Below are 13,104 nucleotides of genomic sequence, written 5' to 3'. Positions count from 1 at the left end.
GAGAAATGTCTGACACAGCTGGCAGGGACTAGGGGAGAGGGAAGAGACTGAAACCTATCTGAGGATCCAAAACTCATTTATTCAACAATGCTAGGGCAGTAAACCTTCTTTATGAACATTTCAAATGCATTTATTTTGGGCTTTAGAATCAGATCAGCCTAAGTTTAAATCCTAGCTCTACTACTTACTAGCTTGTTTTTTAGATTACATAAAATCTATTAATCTCAGCCTCTTCTTGAGAATAACAATACATATTTCAGATTTCTTATGAGGATAAAATGAGCTGATGAGGGCCTGATACATAGCAGGTGGCCCCCAAATAGTAGCTTCTATTATCATTCAGACTTTTGTTTGCTTTATTTTTTTTTCATTATAGAAGTGGTTAAAAAAAAAAAAAAAGAGTGAACAAGTTGAAAAGATGCCAGAACATCTAGAAAAATAAAAACTTAAAAATGTATCTAAGACTCTGAATGACTTGTATAGGAGTTTGGACTTTATAAGCATTTACTGATTATCTCCCAAGGGCTAGACACTTCATTTGTAAAGAACCCAGTTACGTTGATCTATAAAGAAAAACCCTCTAAAAGATGGAGTGAAATTTTCACTTTCATTTGGAGAGATTAAATTAAGACATTAGGTCAATTCACAGAACTTTCCATTTTCTCTGTGGCTACAGTATTCCACAAAGGGCCCTCCAGTCCAAGACAAGTTAGCCAGGGCCTAGGACAAGCTGGCCACCTCTTTGTGCCCTCATCTGTGTACTTTCAGTTTAAAGCAATTCCCTTCACCAGTTTTTCCCAATGTCAAATATAAATATTGTCATTTTATCATTATTAGTGTGCTGTTTAATATACAATTGATTGAAAGGACCTTTTCTATTGGATGCCATCTGAGCAATGTCATTAAGTGAAGAGGTAGCGACAATCATAAATTAATGTAACTAAACCATATTGCAGTAAAAAAATTTAACTTATGATGACATTAATCATGTAACATTAACCCAAGATGTAAAAAAAATAAAAGAAATCATGTTTCAAGAAGCTTTGGTTAATTACAACAAAAAAAGAGAGAAATATACAGATATGTGTAAAAAAGACGTAAAAAAAATAAAAGAAATCATGTTTCAAGAAGCTTTGGTTAATTACAACAAAAAAAGAGAGAAATATACAGATATGTGTAAAAAAGAAATAATGAGGGTAAGCATATTCATAGAAATAAATTTTTTTTCTTTTCTAATTTTCTAATAAAGTGCCTATTATACTTGCTCTACTCCTTTCCCAAACTGAATTCATAAATTAGGAAAAAGCAAAATAATGTTACACAATCATATGATGACAATCATGTCTAAAATAATGAAGATAAGATATATAATTACGCTGCTATATTTAAACTTAAATTGCCAATTTAAGAGCAGCAAAGTCAAACATAAGGAAAAAGACAATTTCCCACAGTTGAGGTAAATATACAGTATAAAGCCTCAGGTGGATTAGTTAAGGTGATTACTTCTAGCAGGTTGCAAATTCCCATCAGATAGGATTTATATTTCATCGGTTTTCAATTCTCCCAGCAAGTATTAAGCAGTTATTCCTTGCATTATTTAGCTGCTGTCCTGTTTCAGGTTCCATTTTCAAATGTAAAGCAACCTATGACACATCTTTCTAAGAGAAAAGTGTAAAATACATTTATATGGGACAAGTATACAAAGATTTCAGAGAGATCACTGATCTCTGCTTTCATGGAGGTTAATTTTTAAGTGATTTATGCCAAAATTACAGTGAGATATAATACAAACAGTGACTGAAAGTCTTGAATTTATTCAGCATACCCAGAATTTATGTATACAATGATATGTTTTACTCATAGGAGACCTTGCATTAATTCTAAAAGTACTGTCATTGTTAAAGTAATTTTTAAAAAACAGATGAGACTTTGTAAAACAGCAGTATCATAACCTAGCTAGGTTAGTGGTCTCAAGGTTCAGGATCAGGACGATATGATTTCCAAAACAGACAAGTCAACCTTCAGCAACAGTAATATCAGAACAGAGGAGGGGACAAATAAGATAACGATCTCACTATACATCATGGGACGTAAAGTATACCACAGAATGTGCAATTTTTCTATAGGGATAATGAAAATAGGAAATTAATTTTATTATTTTTTTTGAGGTATATGTATGTTGTTGATAGAGAGTGGAGAGTGATGAGAGAAAGAAAAAGAGAGAAAAAGGAAGTGAGAAAGCTATTGAGAGAGATCTCTTATTGACTCATATAAAATACAATATATATTTATGATGCCATCGACTTTTTCCACTAAGTAATTCAAAACATTAAGCCTTGCCTTGGAGATCTACAATACGGACATTATTCATAAGAGGGCTGCTACTCCTGGTTTCTTACGAAGTTGACTAGGCTTTTGGTCTGTGAAAGGGCAACTGGGGAAAACCAGCTGCTTAAGAGAATCAATATATATCTCAACAATTAAATAATTTACTCATCCTCTACTTCACACATCAATTTGCTGTAGCAGGGAAGGGCAAGAAGCCTGAGCTGGTATTTAAAAACTGATTAAGAATAAATACAGGATTGGAAGCAGGCAGAAGGAGAATCTAACCCAACAGTGCACATCAGGAAAGGTTTTCTAGAGGACATGAAATATAAAGTAAATGCTAAATAACAAATAAAAGACACCCATACGAAGGAAGAAAATGAAAGAGGACCAGATTCATCAAGCCCTGTAAAAAAGAGAAAATAAAGCTGTTGAGGGGATTCAGTGTGGTTAAAGCATGGAATATGAAGGTGAATAGCAAGAGATGAAGTGAGACATATAACCAAAGGACAAATAATAAAGGGCCCTTCAGGTCATGTTAAGGTGATTAGATTTTATTCTAAATTTAATGGAGAAACCCTAAAACCTTTGAAGAAAGGCTGTTATTTCTTTTCTAGGTAAATCATTCCTCTGCTGAAGGGTGAAGAGCATACTGGGCAAAACTAGAAACAAAGAGACCAATTAGGAAGCAGTGTCATTAACCAGAGGAAAGATGATAGCGGCTTCAACTCAAGAACTGGTAATGAGGATGTCAAACAGTGAATGGATATGAAAATTATTAGAGAGGTAGAATTAACTGGACTTGTTCATTAACTAGATTTGAAAAATAAGTACAGTACAACACACTGGGATGGGGAAAAAAGGAAGGAAATGCACTTGGGGATCAAGGGAATGAAATGTTCTATAATCAGCCTTTTGTCATCTAATCTGTCACCTTGGACCCAATTTACATTGGAATAGATTTTAAAAGTTGCTATCAATTTTTTTTTTTTTTACCTCTGGGGATGATGGAATAGGGAGATCCAGGACTCACACCTTCCCCAAGAAGAGCTAGGAAAAAGGCAGGAACTGTTAGAAACAACTGTTCTTGGGCTCTAGAAGATAGAAGAACACTGTACAGCATCCAGGGAAAAGCAGGAATAAGAGGCCGATAAACTGCACTAAGGAATGATGAGTAGCTCTCAACTTAGGGCAGCTGCTGGAGGCTATCCCCTACTCTCCTGGCAAACTGGCTCAGATCCAGTCCTGTGGCTGCTATCAGAAGTAGGGAAAAAAAATCCTCTGCCCCAAAAATGGGGGGTGGTTGGGGTTAGGATTGGGTGTGCAGCTGAGCACTGATCAAAGTTATTCGCTAGTGAATTTGGATTTCTGGGTTCCAGCTCTGAGGTACTGTTGCAACACATCTCCAGACAAGAGCAGCAGAATCCACTGTCTCAACCCTGTCCCCAAAAGAGGTGAAGATGGTAGAGGTTTAAAGACCTGTCTTCTAATGACTGCAGGGAAGAATTTGATGAAGTATGTCATCTTCTGGGAAGGCCAGGAAAGCACAACTTTGGGGAACCATCAAATAGGTTTTGGAGTCTTGGCCTCTTCCATTGGCCCTTACCACGTTTTGGCTGGGAATTTGTGATTGTGGAAAATCCTTTTTGGGGCCACTCTTCTCTCAGAATAAACACAGGAAAAATGTACAAGAAACAATAGAAGGACTGAAAAATAGCAACAGAGACAGGACAAAAACCAGCAGAAAAGTTTAGGATTTCAAGAGAAGGAAGAGAGGAAAGAAAGTGTTCTCTTAGGGACAAAACAACTGGATAAATACTACAATCATAAAAATTGTACTGAATATCAAGGGCAAGAATCATATGAAAAAGAGTTGAAAAAATATGATCAGTTAAACATAGACTATTCTAAGGACTAGTATAAATTGAACTAAGTGACAAATAAGAGTCTCAACACAAAGTCAAACCCTAGAATAAAGAGAGAAACTGACCTTCTGAGTAAACTCATCAAGAAAGTCAGATGCCTAGACATCAGCAAAGAATTACAAGCCATCCTAAGAAACATTAAGATATGGCTCAGTCAAAGAACAAATTAAAATCTAGGGGGAAACACAATATAGAAAAAAAAAAAAAAGATGTTCAAACAAATCTCCTAAATCAACTCAAGGAGATAAATGAAAACAAAGTTTAAAATATAAAGCCTTCTGCAGCTGTTTCTATGGAGGATTGGTTGCCTCTGGGCTCAGCGCTGGGATTACACAGGTTGCAACTGCCCTGAACGCAGAAACAGGCTGCTTTCAGGGCTCTCTACTACCTGAACCTTCCCTGCGGGAGGGGTGAAATGCAACTCAGGTGGAATCTCTCTCTCAAGGAATTCAGATCCCAGGACTTCACAATTTGAAGCCATTAAAACCAACCTACAACCTTTCCTCTGTCTCCACCACACACCCAGCAGTGAGAGTCTTCCAAAGTTAAAGGAGCCAAAACATCTTTTGCTGGTGGGACCCGCACACAGGCAAGCACCACATACTGGGCAGGATAAGAAAAACAGAGCCCAGAGACTTCACAGGAAAGTCTTTCAACCTGCTGGGTCTCACACTCAGGGAAATCTGATTAAATGCCCAGACGCCAGCAAAAAATAACAAATCACACCAGGAAAATTTAAGATATGCCACAGTCAAAGGAACAAACCAATAGCTCAAATGAGATACAGGAGCTGAGACAACTAATTCTGAACATACAAACAGAAATGGAAAACCTCTTCAAAAACCAAATCAATAAATTGAGGGAGGACATGAAGAAGGCATGGGATGAACAAAAAGAAGAAATGGAAATTCTGAAAAAACAAATCACAGAACTTATGGGAATGAAAGATACAGTAGAAGAGATGAAAAAAACAACGGAAACCTACAATGGTAGATTTCAAGAGACAGAGGCTAGAATCAGTGAACTGGAGGATGGAACATCTGAAATCCAAAAAGAAACAGAAACTATAGGGAAAAGAATGGAAAAATTTGAGCAGGGGCTCAAATTTGAAGCGCACAAATATACGTGTTGTGGGTGTCCCAGAAGGAGAAGAGAAGGGAAAAGGAGGAGAAAAACTAATGGAAGAAATCATCACTGAAAATTTCCCAACTCTTATGAAAGACCTAAAATTACAGATCCAAGAAGTGCAGTGCACCCCAAAGAGAATAGATCCAAATAGGCCTTCTTCAAGACACTTACTAGTTAGAATGTCAGAGGTCAAAGAGAAAGAGAGGATCTTGAAAGCAGCAAGAGAAAAACAATCCATCACATACAAGGGAAACCCAATAAGACTATGTGTAGATTTCTCAGCAGAAACCATGGAGGCAAGAAGACAGTGGGATGATATATTCAAATTACTAAAAGAGAAAAACTGCCAACCAAGAATTCTATATCCAGCAAAACTGTCCTTCAAAAATGAGGAAGAAATAAAAACATTTTCAGACAAAAAGTCACTGAGAGAATTTGTGACCAAGAGATCAGCAAGAAATACTAAAGGGAGTACTAGAGTCAGATACGAAAAGATAGAGGAGAGAGATATGGAGAAAATTGTAGAAAGAAGGAAAATCAGATATGATATATAGAATACAAAAGGCAAAATGGTAGAGGAAAGTATTACCCAAACAATAATAACACTAAATGTTAATGGACTGAATTCCCCAATCAAAAGACATAGACTGGCAGAATGGATTAAAAAACAGGATCCTTCTAAATGCTGTCTACAGGAAACACATCTTAGACCCAAAGATAAACATAGGTTGAAAGTGAAAGGTTGTAAGATATTTCATGCAAATAATAACCAGAAAAGAGCAAGAGTAGCTATACTAATATCCAACAAATTAGACTTCAAATGTAAAACAGTTAAAAGAGACAAAGAAGGATACTATCTACTAATAAAAGGAACAATTAAACAAGAAGACATAACAATCATAAATATTTACACACCGAATCAGAATGCCCCAAAATATGTGAGGAATACACTGCAATTACTGAAAAGGGAAATAGACACATCTACCATAATAGTTGGAGACTTCAATTCCCCACTCTCATCAATGGACAGAACATCTAGACAGAGGATCAATAAAGAAACAGAGAATTTGAATATTACAATAAATGAGCTAGACTTAACAGACATTTATAGGACATTACACCCCACAACAGCAGGATACACCTTTTTCTCAAGTGCTCATGGAACATTCTCAAAGATAGACCATATGCTGGGTCACAAAGCAAGTCTCAACAAATTTAAAAAGATTGAAATCATACACAACACTTTCTAGGATCATAAAGGAATGAAGTTGGAAATCAATAATAGGCAGAGTGCCAGAAAATTCACAAATACATGGAGGCTCAACAACACACATTTAAACAACGAGTGGGTCAAGAAAGAAATTACAAGAGAAATTAGTAAATATTTTGAGGCAAATGAAAATGAAAACACAACATATCAAAACCTACGGGACGCAGCAAAGGCAGTGCTAAGAGGGAAATTTATTGCCCTAAATGCCTATATCAGAAAAGAAGAAAAGGCAAAAATTAGGGAATTAACTATCCATTTGGAAGAACTGGAGAAAGAACAGCAAACTAATCCCAAAGCAAGGAAAAGGAAAGAAATAACAAAGATTAGAGCAGAAATTAATGAAATTGAGAACATGAAAACAATAGAGAAAATCAATAAGACCAGAAGTTGGTTCTATGAGAAAATCAATAAGATTGATGGGCCCTTAGCAAGATTGACAAAAAAAAAGAAGAGAGAGGATGCAAATAAATAAGATCAGAAATGGAAGAGGAGACATAACCACTGACCTCACAGAAATAAAGGAGGTAATAACAGGATACTATGAACAACTTTACGCTAATAAATACAACAATGTAGATGAAATGGACAAGTTCCTAGAAAGTCGTGAATAACCAACTTTGACTCAAGAAGAAATAGATGACCTCAACAAACCAATCACAAGTAAAGAAATTGAATCAGTCATTCAAAAGCTTCCCAAAAAGAAAAGTCCAGGACCAGAGGGCTTCACATGTGAATTCTACCAAACATTCCAAAAAGAATTAGTACCAACTCTGCTCAAACTCTTCAAAAAAATTGAAGTGGAGGGAAAGCTACCTAATTCATTCTATGAAGCCAACATCACCCTCATACCAAAACCAGGCAAAGATATTACAAAAAAAGAAAACTACAGACCCATCTCTCTAATGAATATAGATGCAAAAATCCTCAACAAAATTCTAGCAAATTGAATCCAGCAACACATTAAAAGAATTATACATCATGACCAAGTAGGATTCATCCCAGGTATGCAAGGATGGTTCAACATAAGAAAATCAATTAATGTAATGCACCATATCAACAAATCAAAGCAGAAAAATCACATGATCATCTCAATTGATGCAGAGAAGGCATGTGATAAGATTCAACATCCTTTCCTGTTGAAAACACTTCAAAGGATAGGAATACAAGGGAACCTCCTTAAAATGATAGAGGGAATATATGAAAAACCCACAGCTAATATCATCCTCAATGAGGAAAAATTGAAAACTCTCCCCCTAAGATCAGGAACAAGACAAGGATGTCCATTATCACCACTATTATTCAACATTGTGTTGGAGGTTCTAGCCAGAGCAATTAGACAAGAAAAAGAAATATAAGGCATCAAAATTGGAAAGGAAGAAGTAAAACTATCACTGTTTGCAGACGATATGATACTATACGTCGAAAACCCGGAAAAATCCACAACAAAACTACTAGAGCTAATAAATGAGTACAGCAAAGTAGCAGGTTACAAGATCAACATTCAAAAATCTGTAGCATTTCTATACACTAGTAATGAACAAGCTGAGGGGGAAATCAAGAAACGAATCCCATTTACAATTGCAACTAAAAGAATAAAATACCTAGGAATAAATTTAACTAAAGAGACAAAAAACCTATATAAAGAAAACTACAAAAAACAGCTAAAAGAAATCACAGAAGACCTAAATAGATGGAAGGGCATACCGTGTTCATGGATTGGAAGACTAAATATAGTTAAGATGTCAATCCTACCTAAATTGATTTACAGATTCAATGCAATACCAATCAAAATCCCAACAACTTATTTTTCAGAAATAGAAAAACCAATAAGCAAATTTATCTGGAAGGGCAGGTGCCCCGAACTGCTAAAAACATCTTGAGGAAAAAAAACGAAGCTGGAGGTCTAGCACTGCCTGACTTTAAGGCATATTATGAAGCCACAGTGGTCAAAACAGCATGGTATTGGCATAAAGATAGATATATCGACCAATGGAATCGAATAGAGTGCTCAGATACAGACCCTCTCATCTATGGACATTTGATCTTTGATAAGGCAGTCAAGCCAACTCACCTGGGACAGAACAGTCTCTTCAATAAATGGTGTCTAGAGAACTGGATATCCATATGCAAAAGAATGAAAGAGGACCCGTATCTCACACCCTATACAAAAGTTAACTCAAAATGGATCAAAGATCTAAACATTAGGTCTAAGACCATAAAACAGTTAGAGGAAAATATAGGAAGATATCTTATGAATCTTACAATTGGAGGCGGTTTTATGGACCTTAAACCTAAAGCAAGAGCACTGAAGAAATAAATAAATAAATGGGAGCTCCGCAAAATTAAACACTTTTGTACATCAAAGAACTTCATCAAGGAAGTAGAAAGACAGCCTACACAATGGGAGACAATATTTGGAAACGACATATCAGATAAAGTTCTAGTATCCAGAATTTATAAAGAGATTGTTCAACTCAACAACAAAAAGACATCCAACCCAATTACAAAATGGGAAAAAGACTTGAACAGACACTTCTCAGAAGAGGAAATACAAATGGCCAAAAGGCACATGAAGAGATGCTCAATGTTCCTGGCCATTAGAGAAATGCAAATCAAAACCACAATGAGGGCGGGCCGCGGTGGCTCAGCGGGCAAAGTGCTTGCCTGCTATGCCGGAGGACCTCGGTTCGATTCCCGGCCCCAGCCCATGTAACAGAAAGCGGAAAAACAAAGTGCAATAAAACAAGAAAATGTTTGGAGATGTTTCCCTTTCTTCCTTCCTTCCTTCCTTCTATCCTTCCTTCCTTCTCTCTGTCTTTCCTTTAAAAAAAAAAAAAAAAAAAAAAAAAAAAAAAAAAAAAAACCACAATGAGATATCATCTCACACCCACCAGAATGGCCATTATCAACAAAACAAAAAATGACAAGTGCTGGAGAGGATGTGGAGAAAGAGGCACACTTATCCACTGTTGGTGGGAATGTCAAATGGTGCAACCACTGTGGAAGGCAGTTTGGCGGTTCCTCAAAAAGCTGAATATAGAATTGCCATACGACCCAGCAATACCATTGCTAGGTATCTACTCAAAGGACTTAAGGGCAAAGACACAAATGGACATTTGCACACCAATGTTTATAGCAGCATTATTTACAATTGCAACGAGATGGAAACAGCCAAAATGTCCATCAACAGACGAGTGGCTAAACAAACTGTGGTATATACATACGATGGAATATTATGAAGCTTTAACACAGAATAAACTTATGAAGCATGTAATAACATGGATGGACCTAGAAAACATTATGCTGAGTGAGACTAGCCAAAAACTAAAGGACAAATACTGTATGGTCCCACTGAAGTGAACCGACATTAGAGAATAAACTTGGAATATGTCATTGGTAACAGAGACCATCAGGAGTTAGAAATAGGGTAAGACAATGGGTATTTGGAACTGAAGGGATACAGACTGTGCAACAGGACTGGATACAAAAACTAAAAAATGGACAGCACAAAACTACCTAATTGTAATGTAATTATGTTAAAACACTGAATGAAGCTGCATCTGAGCTATAGCTTTTTTTGTTTGTTTGTTTGTTTTGTTTTTATATATATATATATTTTGCATTTTTTATTTCTATTTTTTTCTCTATATTATCATTTTATTTCTTTTTCAAAAAAAAAAACCAAAAAAAAAAGAAAGACCTGCTTGCAGGGTCCTCCAAGCCTTCGAATTTTAAGCTGGGTGTTTGCCTCACAGGTTTGTGCAGTTATGGAAGAACATGGTATTGTGCTCTTATGATTACTTACCATGTAGGTTATGTTTCAACTGTTTAAAAGCCCCCCCAAATCTCACACGCTGCCATTTTATTTTTCTGTGCAATCTAAAACTCTTGTAATCTTAGACTCTGGAGCCATGTTTGAATCTGGTCTCCCCATCTCAGCTCTAGGACTTTGGGAACTCACTATCGTGTTGTGTCAGTTTCCCCACCTAGAAAATGGGGATAATAATAGTACTTACATCACAGGGTTGTGTGCAGTCAGTGACTTGAGCTGTGTAAAGCACTTATTTAGTGCTTTCTTTGTATCAAGAACTCTGTATTTATCTTAATACCAAATCTCTAATGACTCAAAGTGCCTTGTATATAGGAGTTCAATAAATTGCTAAATACAAAATATATATATATATATATATATATATATATATATAAAGGATAATAAGAAGACCCTAAGTGAGAATAAAGAATAATTTGAGAGTATAAAAGAAAACAACAGAAATTATAGGGATGAAAGGTATAATAGAAGAGAAAAATACGTTAGAGGCATACAACAACAAATTTACACAGGCAGAGAAACAATTAGTGAACTAGAAGCTAGGACATTCAAACTCATACAGACAGAAGAACAAATAGAGAGAAGAACAGAAAAAAATTCAGCAACATCTCAGGGATCTGAATGACAGCATGAATTGCACAAGCATATGTAGCATGGGTATCCCAAAAGGAAAAGAAAAGGGAAAGGAGGCAGAAAGAACATGTGAGGAAAGAATGGCCAAAAATTTCCCAACTTTTATTAAAAATATAAATGCACATGTCCAAGAAGTGCAATATGCCAAACAGAATTCTAATAGACCTACTCTGAGACACATACCTATCAGAATGTCAAATGCCAAAGTTAAAGAGAGAATATGGAAAGCAGGAAAAGAGAAGCAATTTGTCACAAACAAGGGAGCAGCAATAAGATTAAGTGCTGATTTCTCATCAGAAAACCATGCAGGCAAGAAGGCAATGATTTGATATATTTAAGATACTGAAAGAGAAAAACTTCCAGTCAAGACATCTTTATCCAGCAAAAGAAACGTCCTCAAAAATGAGAGTTTATTCAGAAACAGAGGATTCATCAACTTGCAATACAAGAAATGCTAGTGGAAAAACTGCAGACTGAAAGGAAAACAAAGAAGAAACAGGCTTAGAGGAGTGTGTAGAGATGAGGATTATTAGCAAGTGTAAAAAAAGAGTAAAAATAGAGACAAAAAAAAAAAAAACATATACATATAAAAGCCAAAGGATAAAGTAGTAGAAGTAAAGTGTTGCTTTACAATAATAAGATTGAATGTTAATCAACTAAACTCCCCAACTATAAGACACATGTTAGCACAATGGAAAAAAAAAAAGGAATGTACAACTATATGCTGGTACAAAAGACTGACCTTAGACCCAAAGACAAAAATAGGCTGGTAGTGAAACATTGGAAAAATATATTCCACATAAGCAGTAATCAAAAAAGAGCTGTGCTATCTATACTAACATTGGACAAAACAGACTTTTAAATACAAAACTAAGATAAGACAAAGAAAGAGATTATATATTAATAAAAGGAACAATAATACAAGCATATAGAACAATCATAAATATTTATGATCCTAACCATGGTGCCCCAAATACATGAGGCAAACACTGGCAAAACTGAACAAAGAAACAGACAACTCTACAATAATAGCTGGAGACTGCAATACAACACTCTCATCAAAAGACAAAACAATTAGACTAGGATCAATAAACAGAGAACTTGAAAATATGAAAAATTACCTAGACCTAACAGAGACGTATGAAACTTTACACCCAAAAATAGCATGATATATATTCTTCTCAAGTACTCCTGGAACACTCTCCAGGAGAGACCACATGTTGGATCACAAAAAATGTCTCAATAAATTTTAAAAAGATTGAAATTACACAGAGCATTCTTTTTGACCATATTAGAATAAAGCTGCAGATCAACACCAAGTGGAGAACTGGAAAATTCATGATTACATCGAGGATAAACAACATACTCGTAAAGAATCAAAGGGTTATAGAAAAAAATGCAAGAGAAATCAGTAAATATCTCTAGACAAATGAAAACAGGAATGCAATGTATGAAAACTACGGGATGTAGTGAAGGCAGAGGTGAGAGGGAAATTTACAACCCTAAATGTCTACATTAAAAAAGAAGAAAGAGTTAAAATTGTAAACCTAAATGCACCTGGAAGAACTACAAAAAGAACAGCAAACTAATTCAAAAGCAAGCATAAGGGAATAAATAAAAATTACAGCAGAAATAAATGCAATTGGGACTAAGAAATTATTAGAGAGAATCAACAAAATCAAAACTTGGTTCTTTGAGCCAATCAGTAAAATCAACACTGACTTAACTACACTGACAAAGAAAAAAAGAGAGAAGATGGTAATATATAAAATTAGAAATGAGTGCAGGGATATTACAACTGACCCCACAGAAATAAAAAGAATCAGAAGAAAATGCTATGAACAATTATATGCTGACAAATTACAGGACTCAGATAAAACGGACAAATTTTTAGAAACACATGAACAATTACACTTACTCTGGAAGAACCAGAATAACTCAACAGAACAATTACAATTAAAGAGACTGAATCAATTATGAAAACTGCCCAA

At 35.5% G+C, this 13,104-nt stretch overlaps 1 protein-coding gene across 13 annotated transcripts in view; it reads right to left on the bottom strand.

Annotated features, from left to right (window-relative positions):
* NAALADL2 (N-acetylated alpha-linked acidic dipeptidase like 2) overlaps positions 1 to 13,104 on the bottom strand; it is a 1,514,274-nt gene that overhangs the window by 1,392,099 nt on the left and 109,071 nt on the right. The gene's annotated exons all lie outside the window — the stretch shown is intronic.

Source organism: Tamandua tetradactyla, chromosome 5 (genome assembly GCF_023851605.1).
Source record: "Tamandua tetradactyla isolate mTamTet1 chromosome 5, mTamTet1.pri, whole genome shotgun sequence".
Classification (NCBI taxonomy): Eukaryota; Metazoa; Chordata; class Mammalia; order Pilosa; family Myrmecophagidae; genus Tamandua; species Tamandua tetradactyla.
This window is presented reverse-complemented; position numbering and strand designations above follow the sequence as displayed.